The following is a 12,119-nucleotide window of genomic DNA, read 5'->3' as shown; positions in this document are numbered from 1 at the left end:
CTAATTAATAAATGATGTATTTTTCTTAGTGTATTTGTAGAAAATCAGAGTCAGTACTCCATCTCCATTCTGTTTTTTTTTTGTATCCCGTCATGCGCTAATGGCCCAAGGTGAGTTCAGTGCGGATTCCCCCCGATTCCGAGCAAGTTGCCATCCATCCTTCTGTTTCTAGCACGCTGGGCGCCAAAAGTGTTAAAAAAGTGACTTTTAATGGGTTTAAATCAAGTAAAAGTTGTTGAAACTTGACTTGATTTGAGCGATTTCCGCACCCTCCCTTGCTGGCATCTGCGTAGCATCTTCGCTTGGTCGCTCCAGAGCTCCGCATTTTATGATGCCTCCACCCACCTTGCTGATGCTCTCAATGCGACCGTAAAAAGTTTAAGCTGCCCGAGATCAGCTCAAGTGGCTTACTGCCACTCGGCCCCCGACTTTTCCATGGGCGGCCGATGCGAAGGATGGGGTCAAAGGTGTAGCATGTCACTTGATGACGCTACTCGTTAGGTAATTTGGCTTTGATTGGGGTTTTGGGTGCATTTCGTGCTGCATTTGTTTCAATGACTAACATACAGGGACATCAAGTAGTTGATGTTACAGAGTTTCTCAGTTGATATAGTGACTTGAAAATAATTTACGGAAATTAGTGTAATCACACTTGGAAAAATAGCTCCTCTAAACTATCTTAAGCCTGCTTTTATAGAAGTCTCAAACTCTAAGTCCTTTTAAAGCATAATTAAATCTTATAATAAACATAAAGTATCCCATTTCAACATATTTATCCTTGGCTTTTAAAAGGGCAATTATAGTTTGAAAGCGTCCAAGGCGACAAATAGCATTTCAACCCGTATTTTATGATTCGATTTCGGGGTCTTAGACGTTTCTTATCCCTTTTAAATGTCACGTACTGGCACACCCACGCACCCAGCATATAAATATTATATATACATGTCTGCATCTTATAGATATCGGGGAAGAAAGCCAGACCAAAACCAGTTAAGATTTTTATTACTTTATTTTATGCTCGTTTTGCTGCGGTTTCGGTGGCCCAGACTTCAGACTTTTCGTCCTTGTGGCCTGGTGTGCGTCTTGGTCCTGCGTTTGGGTTGTGGGTGTGAATCTCGGCTAGGATATGGGTATATCCCTAAGCCAGGCAATGAGACTCTAATGCGCGTAAAACTAATACAAATGCGTTTCTTATCCGCCACCCAGAACCACCCCCTTCGGACCAAATTGCTTGTACTTTGCCACAAGTGACGGCTTATACGGTAATATACATAAGTAATATGTGCCATCCACCGCCATCCTTGCCCCCTCCCTGGCAAGAGGCGTTGGCTGGCCTTGGGCGGGCTTGAGGGTGAGGGGTATCTGGCTTAACTAAATAACCTTCTGATGCGATTGCAAACGTTTTATGTTCCCATCACATTAATATGAACACTTTCACTCGAATATCCATAAAATGAAAGACAAAATTTTTCCTTTAGTTCGAGTATAATAATGCTTCCGGAGATTGGAGAAAAATCAATAAGCTTAGAAGAGAGATAAAATATACATCCATAGAGGGAGATATCCTACATAAAACATAAAAAAAACGTATATTCATAAACAATATCTATCAACTAAATACCCGTTAAAGGCAATTACGTTTTTGGCTTAAATAATTCAATTAAAGGCTAACCAATACGGCGGCGTAAAATTTTATAATTTATTTTAACCAAATCGAATTTGTGCCAGGATAATTCACTTACAGTATTTCCATTTATTTTTTCTGTAATCGCCGGGTAGTGTTTTTTTTGGGAGACACTTTATGAAAATGTCATGAACTCAAATTAGTTTCATAAACTGTGCGGCGATCATAAAACTGATGTCAACTGCACACATTGTATTATTTTGTTAGTCTTTTTGTTCAGCCAGTTTTTGTATGCTGGATGTTCTTTTTTTTTATCATAAAAGCATAAAAACATAATTGCCGAAGCATTACCAGAGAGTGCAATTCAATTAAAATTCCTCTTGAAAAAATTGTGAAAACATCGAACTTCAAAATGGCACTCGGCATGCAAAACTCACTGTAGTTATATATATATTTTTATTACCTTTCCATATTTGATGGCTTTTATTATTTTTTTTCCCCGACTTTTTTTGGGGGAGAAGGCAGTTAAACTTTTGACTGCTGGGTCGTATAAATTTTTGTGTGAAAAATGAGGAAAATGTTAAATAAACTACTCAGAAGCAAGAATGATATATGACTGTACATATATAGTGGACTTTGGGGGCATGACGATCCAATTAAATCGAGGCCCTGATTGCAAAATGAATGACTTGTAAAATTGTCCTTCCCCAGCTCTGCTTTTGAAAGTAAATATCCAATTGCGAGCAGTTTCTTCCTTTCTAAACTGCAGTTATAGTAAATGGTCTATTGATTGATGAGGGTGTGTGTATGTCCGGGGCACATGTCCTCGTAAGGACAACTTTGTCGGCAAAAGTTACTTGAACCTTCTTCTTGGGAGGCAAATCAATAAGAAGACGGGAGGCACACAAACGGCAACAGATTAGATGGCATTCTTTGTGTGCCAAGAGGGTTGTTAAATTAATTTCATGCAAAACTTTTCCTCTATACAGGATACAGGATAGGGAAGGACTCTCCCATGAAGGGACTCTCCCATCTACCTAACAAAAAAGAAATACTTTTAATTAATTGTCATTGTTGTTTGTGCTGTGTGATTTGACAAAATCTCTAGCAAATTAATGCAAATCATACACTAGATTGCGGGATTTCCTCTGATTATACATTAAGTGCCGAAATAAGTCCCCAAACATATACATATATATATAGATGGGAAATCGAAAAGGAAGCAAACCAAATACTGGACATAAAGCTAAGCCACTTGGAGAAACTTTTCTACAAATCCTTACAAGTCGGTTAGCATGAGATTCGGTAAGCTTGAGAGGGCCCTCTTCGCTTGATACCCTGGAAATTGTTAAAAAATATGTTCATACTTCCTCTAAATCCCTGAAAAGTCCCGTAATACCCACTCAATGGGTAGCGTACGGAAAAAAATAGAAAATGAAGTGAAACGCTTTATAAACAGCTTAACATGCCGTTGTCACACACGCGAGGACGAACAGAAGTCGAAAATAAAATCCTCTCCAGCTGCCGGGGGTCCTGACAGGCACCTCCCCTCCCACACACACACACATCCAATGGCAAGCCCCCTAACATCCTCGCTGGATGTCCTTCGCAGGAGGTGGCGCATAAAGCGCTTACCCTGTGTGGCAGATTGATTTGTGGTCGAGTTCATGCCAAATTTAACTTTAATAGTTTTTACTGGATTTACTTTTAATTAATTTTGTGGGACCCGGACGAGGTCCACATCCTCACCCCATCCCTCGCGAGGGATGGAGAGAACCCTTGTATACACTGCAACAAAATGAACTTGACATTTGTAATTTATTTCAAAACAAAGTAAACCAAATCTCTAGATCTTAGACCCCCCTTAGTCATAACTATTTCATTTAAAGCCATATTTATTATCTTAATTCGTTTTTTCCGAGTGCATTATGGCTGCCAGGACTGGCCGGGATTCGGTTACGAGTCAGTTCATTTGTAACCGCGTCCTGGAACGACTCCCAGCCATGCCTTGGATCCTGGCTGGAGCTCCTTGCTCCTTGCTAGCTGCAGCGTTTATCGTGCCGCGTAAAGCGCAATTAATTTCGTGTCTGTTTTGAGCAGCACTTGCCACGCCCATTGCCTCCGTGGGGAAGGTCCTTGCCTCCGTTGCGCCTCTTTTTCCGAGCGACTAGTAAGCGCAGTTGCCACCATTAATTATGAGATAAAACACTAAAATGTATCAAGTTGTTGCCCTGTTTTTGTTGCCTTCTTTGCCCGGAAAGTGACAAAGTTGCTGCCACAAATTTACGTCTGGGAATTTAATTTTGCCCCCCACTATGGCCCCCTCTTTTTTCACTCAGTTATCAGTTTTCATTTTTAGCATTTCGCCAATGCAGAAAGTTTCAAAAGTCTAACCATCAATTATTTTTGTCTTTTTAGGAACGAAGCCAAGAAGTTCGAGCATATGTGTGGCTGGCTCTTTTAAGTGGTAAGTTGTGAATTGAAAAAGTTAGAACCCAAAGATTAAACTGAATATTGAATTAGTTTTAAGATATCAAGCCAGAGAACTAATGACTTAATATCTTCAATCAAATGCATTATCTTAACCTTTTCCGGGCAATTACCCAAACACAATATAGGTATTCGGAGGTGGTCGGAGTCTCGGACAAAAAACAATTAATTTCGCATTGGCTTCATTAATTACAATTACATGTAGAATGGATGGATGATTTTATTTGGGAAGCATTTATATGCTGATGGGCATTCAATTTGATTTCTATGGTGCCATCTTCAATTTGGAAAACACATGTCGCCGGCATTTGCAAATCAAATGTCAAGTCGGCGCAACTCCCAAATCCCTTCGGCATACATATAATCAAATCAAATCAGCTCTGCCCTGCTCTCCCCAGCTCTGCGCTGCTCCTTTGATGATGATGGAAACGATGATGATAATGATGATGATGATGGCAAGGACTTGACGATGACTTCCTTTATTCGATGCGATGCGATGCGATGCGCCGGGGCCTTAAGTTCCTTAAGAGATGTCTTATGCAAGGGGATTTCGGTGGTTTTCGCATGCATTGAATTGCAGATTCTTGGGCGACTGTTTTAAATGCAACCCACGCAAACGGGCACAAACAAAAAGGGTAAAGAAGGGAATCCTGAATCTTGAATCAGGGATTCTAACAAAGAGAGGGGGGCAGGACAGAGCAGGGCCAACAGCTCAAAAGTCGGTGGCAAAAGTATTCAAAAAGAAGTGCAGCAGCAAAAAAGTTTACATTTCCAGATGCCATTTTACTTTACTTTACTTTGCTGTTCAGCTTACATGACCGTGCGAAATGTACCTTCCCTGTGGGGTTGTGGTGAGTGCACTGAGGGAAAATGTGCTCTCGAAATTAAGGGATTAATTATGGGATTATAAAGTTTTATATGAGGTTATGAGGTGCCTGGGGAGGTTCTTATTTTGAAGAGCTTTTTCCTGCAACTTGATTTTTGACATGGTAGGTGGTATTACAATATAATATTTTGTGTTCTTTTTATGAATCTTTCCCGAGGAATTTTTTAGCTATTTTTTAGGATCTAAAATGAAATTTTTTTTAACAAATTTCAGCTTAAAATTCTACAGCTCTTCTTTGAAACAAATTTTTGAAGAGACCTCAAGTATATGTCATAATTTTCTAAATTTTCTATCATCAGATTTTAATCTGAATTTTTTAAACTGTAACAGAAAGGATACTCGGGTATGTCCTTGTGTATTTTTGTGACTTTTGGCGCCGCCTGTAAAGACAACAACGCCGCCGACTGTCGACTACCGACTACCGACTTCTGACTGCCGACATCGTCAGAGAGTTAAGCAACTTACTTAAGTAGGGGCCAGGGAAAATGGAAATGGGGGACAAAAGACGGAAGACAGGAGCCCGAAGACGGCAGACCGAAGAAGAGAGCATTGGAGAAGGGCAAAGGAAGATGGAAAATGGAAAATGGAGTGTGGGAAAGCTGCTTTCAGGAAATTGTTGCATTTCGGTTTCTGTATGTTGGGGGAGCCCAGTGTGCAAAAGTCAGCCGAAATATACTTGACTTGACTTTTGGCTGCACCGCAAGTCCTGATGGTTAAGTGGGGATGCGGGGGTGTTGGTGGCAAAAAACAAGAATGGGAAATAAAGAAAACATAGAAGAAATACAGGAAAAACAAAGCACAAGATGGTGGCAAAAAATCGAGGCCAAAATGTAACGAGACATACGACGACTGCCGCCCTCCAACTACCAACGACTGCTGCCACACACTCACTGCTGAGTTGCTCTGGCTGTGGCACGTATTTGTTTTAATAAAACTTTTGCAGCAAAACTTAATGAAATGTTGGCAGGCCTCAGCCGCAGCCGCAGCTCCTGGCAAGTCCCAACCTCAAGGATTCCCAGGATCCCTCTATTTCTGGCCTAGCATGTTAGCAGACATGCCCAAGACACGAACATGCTCTGATCTGCATGGGGTTGTGTCGAAAAAGGATTCAGTCTGGGACCCAGTGCAGCTCTGGTTCAAAGGAAGTTGTTGATATTTACGCTCGAGGAATTCGGAAGAATGCCTTTCAATTAAAACGAGTGTGCAATAATTTAAATGTTTGTCCTGCGGCTGCAAAAATCGGTTGCGGCGACAAGGGAAGTTGGAAATTAAGGCTGCCCTAGCCCCAGCTCGTTTCAGCCATTTCCAAACCACACCCGGTCGATATATTAATGTCTAATTGCCACTTTGTGGGCTTTGACAGTTTTCTGGTTAAAAAAACAAAAATAAAATGTGGAAAAAATAAAGGAGGAAGGACAAACGCATTACACACACAGGCCAAAACCAAAGACAGCTTGTTAATTGGAAAGTTTTATGCAATTATAAACTTTTTTCATTATTTTCTGGTATTCTTTTATACTATTTTTTTTGTGTAGCTACTGTTTCCTGCTGTTGATATTTTGTAGCTCTGTGCATACAATTTTGTTTCAAGCTGCAAATGGGAATGAAAAGCCCCGAAATCCTCCCCGAATACCCGGCAAGGCAAGGTGGCCGGAGCAATCCTCTGGAAACTGTAACCGAGACGGAATCCAACTCGTGTGTGACCAAAGTTAAAATGGAAATGCACATCAGGAGGTGCAGCGGGGGCGGATGAGGAGGAGGAGGGATAGTCGAAAGGATATTTGTGATGTGGCAACAAAAACGGGACAAAATGTCACTGCCAGCAGGGCATCCGTGGACAACATGTCGTATGAGTGTTTTGTGCTAACAGCAAACGCAAAATTAATTTCATTTTGCAACTCTCCACCCTCCCACTCCACTTCAAGTGACAATTGCATGAGTTTCCAAAGTGTTTAGCATGAATTTCATGAAAGGCCAGCGGCCAGCAATTTAAGTAACTTTAACTTTTTGCGATGCCAGAGGGGGGGAGTACACACAGGAAGTGGCACGAACAGGAGCTGGGGCTGGGCTAGGGGCAGTTGCAGGAAAGGGGTGGGCCAAATGAATATGTAAGAGGTCCCACTTGGCCATTTACGTATACAATTGATGTGGTTTGATTTTGTTATGGGCATTGCCAACTACATAAACACAATAACAAGCTCCAGCAGCAGTCGAATCAGGAGCAGCACCAGGAGCAGGAGTAGGAGCAGGAGCAGGACATACTCAAGTCGACATCGTTGTCGGCTAAAAGCAGTCCCAAATGGCCTCTGGCAAAGTCACAGGCCAAATGGTTACACAAAGGGAAAATTATGGGGAGTTCAGGCAATAAAGGAATTATTATAAATAAATTAAGAATGTTTCTATCAAGTAACTAGGCACTAGAGACAATTCTTTTCGTATAAAATCATAGCTTAACTATAAGCTTGGCGCGTTTTTTTTCAGTGCCGGCCAACCAACCAGTCAGCCAAATGAAACGAATGAATAAATGAAGGCTGAGAGGCCCAGGACGGGGCACAAATGTCGATTCCACCGCTGACAGTCAATTCAACGGGGAGGAACATGTGCACATAATAGCTGCTAAGCAACTGTCCTGTCCCGTCCTGGTTCGTCCTGTGCCTGGCTCGTCCTGCACTCAAGTGTATCTGTCTCTCTATCCTTGTGTGTCTGTGTATGTGTGTGTGTGTACTTTGTATCCTTGAGCACTCTGTCCCAGTTGGCATGACAGGCAATCGTTGGGCTGCGTTCTTGATTTAAATGGTATTGAAATTGATTTCATTTGAACTCAAATTATAATATTTTATTCTACTTTTTTGTACCCGGTCTCTAAAAAAAGTATAGAGAGAAAAAGTGGGATTTCAGGACTATTATTATGAGATTTTTCGGCTAAAATATCCTAGTTTCTTGCCGTGTAAGATCAATCAAGCATTTCAGGATCTCGAGTACAATTGATGCTTATTAGCCTCAATTTTGGCTTAAAGTTGAACCCGAAACACTGATTGTTGTTTACATTTACATTGTGGGCTTAGATGAAGCGGAAGTCCCGACTGGAGAACAAAATGGCCGCCAAGGGTGCGTACCGGAAGTGCCGTCCCATCCCTATTATTTCCATTAAAAGTAGCCATACTGCCCCTTCGCTCCTTTGTATTTGCAGTCGGGCAAATATAATAAATAACTTTTTGCTACTTTTCGTATTGGGACAATGCTCGACAGGACTTGGGTCCAGTCCTGTTCTGCTGCTGCACTCTATACTTTAAACTTTGTCTCTCTAATGGCCTTTCGATTGCCTCTCGGCCATCTACTTTGACTGCCGAGAGTCGTCAGTCGAAAAATCAATATCCTTTATAAAATATATAGTTGTGGCGGGCGAACCGCAAACGGCAATCAATGAGAATGACCACCATTTGTCATGTCCCACAGTCCGCGGCCCTAATTTATCAATAATTATACTTTATAAACATTAAATTCATGGCCATTGTGCGAATCAGGATGTGTCAGAGTCCGGGACCTATCCACACACTCCGTAATCTATTAATAGATAATCTTTTTTCCCCAAACGCTCTCCGGCATGTCATTAATTACGTGGTCGTTGTTCGGCCCACCCATTCGCCTTATCCTTCCTAGATCCCCCCAGATCCTTTTCATCCTTCCAATCACGAGTCTCCAAGTCTTATCGCCCGATGAGGCCCCTCGAAAGAAACTTTTTTGTATTTTTTTTGCGGCCGCATTTTCATTAAATGGATTTCAATTATGTTCAGGACAAAAAAAGGGAGTGGCCCTGGTAATGGGCCCAGACGAAAACTTATTGCATAAAAATGTATGAAAGCAGTTTAAAATAAAAAGCAACAAAAAAGGGGAGTGGGGAGAAAAAAAAAACGCCCCGACCGGACAACAATTTTTAAAATGAATTCATTAAAAGTAAAAATCAGCCGGAGAGCAAGAGAAGTGAAATCACAATGCAAACAAGACAAGACAGCCGGTTCCGGATCCGGATCCGGATTCCTTTGATATTAAATGCCGGACTCACCGAGACCTGTTTAACCCATAACAGATGATCCTTAACCCTTGACCCTACCACCCTTTGTCCTTTGTTGTTGGTTTTCATCGCGGATCCTGCACTTTATTTGGCAACTTAATCGCCTTACAGGGCAGAAAATTTAAGCGGAATTTCCTGACCCCCATTCCTGTCTGATTTTATTAAATTTCATGGGACTAAGTGATTTAGAAAATATTTCTTAATCTAAGAGTGAGAAAATAATACCAAATAATGCGTATAATATTTAGGGTTTTTTTTCTGAGGACCTGTGAAAGGATTGCGTTTTGAGGAGTGTTTTTGGACAAGTTTAAGACTGGGTGTTTTGTAATTTTCCATATTTTTTTCTTCTTGGAAAACTCTTCCATCTCTCTACTCCTTTCAGCTCTTAATTTATGTTATAACACTATACGCAAATTGCGTTTGGGTTTGCTCCTCGGGGACGGAATGTTTTTAAGCGTTTTTAAGTATTTTTCAGCCGTAAAATGTTTATTTTGCATTTAAAAAAGTATTTGCTGGTGGGCACGTTTATGGGACGTTAAAAAAGGGCATCAGATGCTTGATGCCCACAGCCCCCGTCCTGTCACAGCCTCCTCCTGTCCCCTGCCTGTATCGTCCTTGTCAGCGTTGTGGCCCAGGATTCATGAGCCGTGAGCCGCAGGAGCAAACAGACAAACAAAGTGGCTGAAATTTATTTAAAAACCCATTTAACAGGCGGTGGGGGTCCTGTGGGAGGCGGACAGGCGCCTCCGAAGGCTCTAAGCCCACATCAAACACAGCGACAGGAGATCGTGGGGGTCCCCCAGCCTTGGGGAATGGGGCGTCAGCTGCCACCGCCGGCGCCAGGGGGCGCCACATCAAATGGTCAATTAAATTTCTGGGCATTTCATCAATGTCGCCATTGTCAGAAATTCTGGGAAAGGCATTTTTTATTTAAACATGATGTCGGAACAAGAGTATATTGGAATTTATCAAACACTAATGATCTACTGCATTTGAGTATATTTTGTTGAAGAATATTTAAAGCTGGAAATTATGGAAATTTGATTTAAAAGGCCACGTTTGTTTCTTAACAAGCGCCCAATTAATGGCAGTGGACTTAATGTCATTAGGGCTGTTGAATGGCATCCTGAATATTTCTTCTGTGATAACAACAATTCTTTCTGGTGTAGCACCAGATGCCTGGCGGCAACCCTGCTGCAATGCATGTCCTGAAATTATTTTAATTTTTCACACAGCCGAGAAGCGGAAATTCCAATTAAATCGCATCAGCGCATTGAGATACTCTGCATCCGTATCCTCGCCATCGTCCTAGTCCTCTCTTTCTCATCCAAAAGTGAAACAGAATCAGAATCAGAGTCCAGGATACGTTGCCAAACAAGGTTGACGTCGAGCAGTTTTTTCTGACTGATTTTCCATTTATTTGCGTAAATTAAAAACAAAAAAAGGACCAAGGGTGGCTGGCTGGCAAAACGAAATTGTTGCACATACCTCGTACTCGTACGCATTGCAAAATGCTGGGATTCGGGCTCCAAAATAAATAAACTGAGATAAAGTGAGTCGAAAGCGAAACGAAAATAATAATGTGCATATGTAAATAACTGCGCCACCAACAACAAGGATGTCAACGTAATTGGACACGCGCACACACTCGCGTCCAGGACAAAAATGGTGCACGGAGAAAAAAACCAAGAAGGATAACAATATCAGTTGCATAAATATTTGTCTTGGCATTTTTGCTGAAAGTCTTTCCTATTGTGATGAATGGATATCTTTGTGTTTTTATTGAATTCAATTATAATTGTTTCTATATTTTGAAGTTAGAAAAGATTTTTCTCTCCCAAGGTCTCAGTTCATTTTTCTGTGTGTCCTTTGGAGTAAATATCCTGATTGGTGTGGCGGCACTGCGTCCCATCCATCAGAGCCAGTGTTTACTGTAAATAGACGTTGCCTCACCGCTCCTCATAAGTGGGGGACCCGAAATGACATCACAATTTCTTATTATGCAACTGTCATATGTGTTTAATTTGTGCCGCCCAAATGAATTTCCGATTTTGCTGATTTCATTTAAATTGAATTTCAATTAAATTTTCCACTGACAATGGATTCCGTTTACGGTACACATATCAGATATATCTCTCGATATATGCTCATACATATATATATCAATTGGTATCTTTTGGCACGGACACGTCGTCCTGACAGTTTGTATGCGTTTTAAGCAATAAACAACAATTCGTTGGCGCCTGGCATTTAAAATGTTATGCGCAATTAGGATCCGGAAGATGAATGTGTTGAATGCACACCTACTCCTGCTCCTCTTCCTGGTCCTCCTGCTCCTGACTGGCTGGATGGGCAAAGTAATTACAAACTCGGCACACGTGTCGCATCACGCATAATGAAAAGTCACAAGCACACACAAAAGCACCATACTGAAACTCAAACACTGAAGAGATTGCACAATCCACATTGAAATGGCAATCTGCAAGCTGCAAAACAAGCGAAATTATTTTGCTGATTTACCAAAGACAAACATAATTGAATTACGGAAAGAGCGCATGGACATGGTTATGAACACGGACACGTATCCGGACACGGACACGGGCTCTGGCTCGTACTCGGACTCGGATATACGTTACGTATACGTAACTTTCTCCTCAACAGAGTCCGAGTGTATATGTGTGTGTGTTTTTGCACTCAAACAATGCGCATTAAATTGGCAATTATTTGTTGTTGCTCCCTGATCGCATTTATACGTTTTTATTGCTTCAGTTTAAGTCCGCCACCCACATCCCATCCACCCACCTAGTGGGAGGTGGAAGGAGCAGGAAGGACGACGACGACGAGTGCCGAGGAGCTTTTAATGCAATCCAAATTAGAATGGCCAGGATAATTGCCAGATGCGATTAAAACTGATTCGATTAGGTATGCGAAAACAATGCAGATTGGATGAAAGATAAATAAGCACTATGGCACAGCAATCAAGGATAATAGATAATCCATTTGAACGCAGACAGAAGATTAATATTTTTCATTTTAAGCTTAAAAAT

This window comes from Drosophila ananassae, chromosome 2R, assembly GCF_017639315.1.
Source record: "Drosophila ananassae strain 14024-0371.13 chromosome 2R, ASM1763931v2, whole genome shotgun sequence".
NCBI classification, from domain to species: domain Eukaryota; kingdom Metazoa; phylum Arthropoda; class Insecta; order Diptera; family Drosophilidae; genus Drosophila; species Drosophila ananassae.
Note: the sequence above shows the minus strand (reverse complement) of the source record.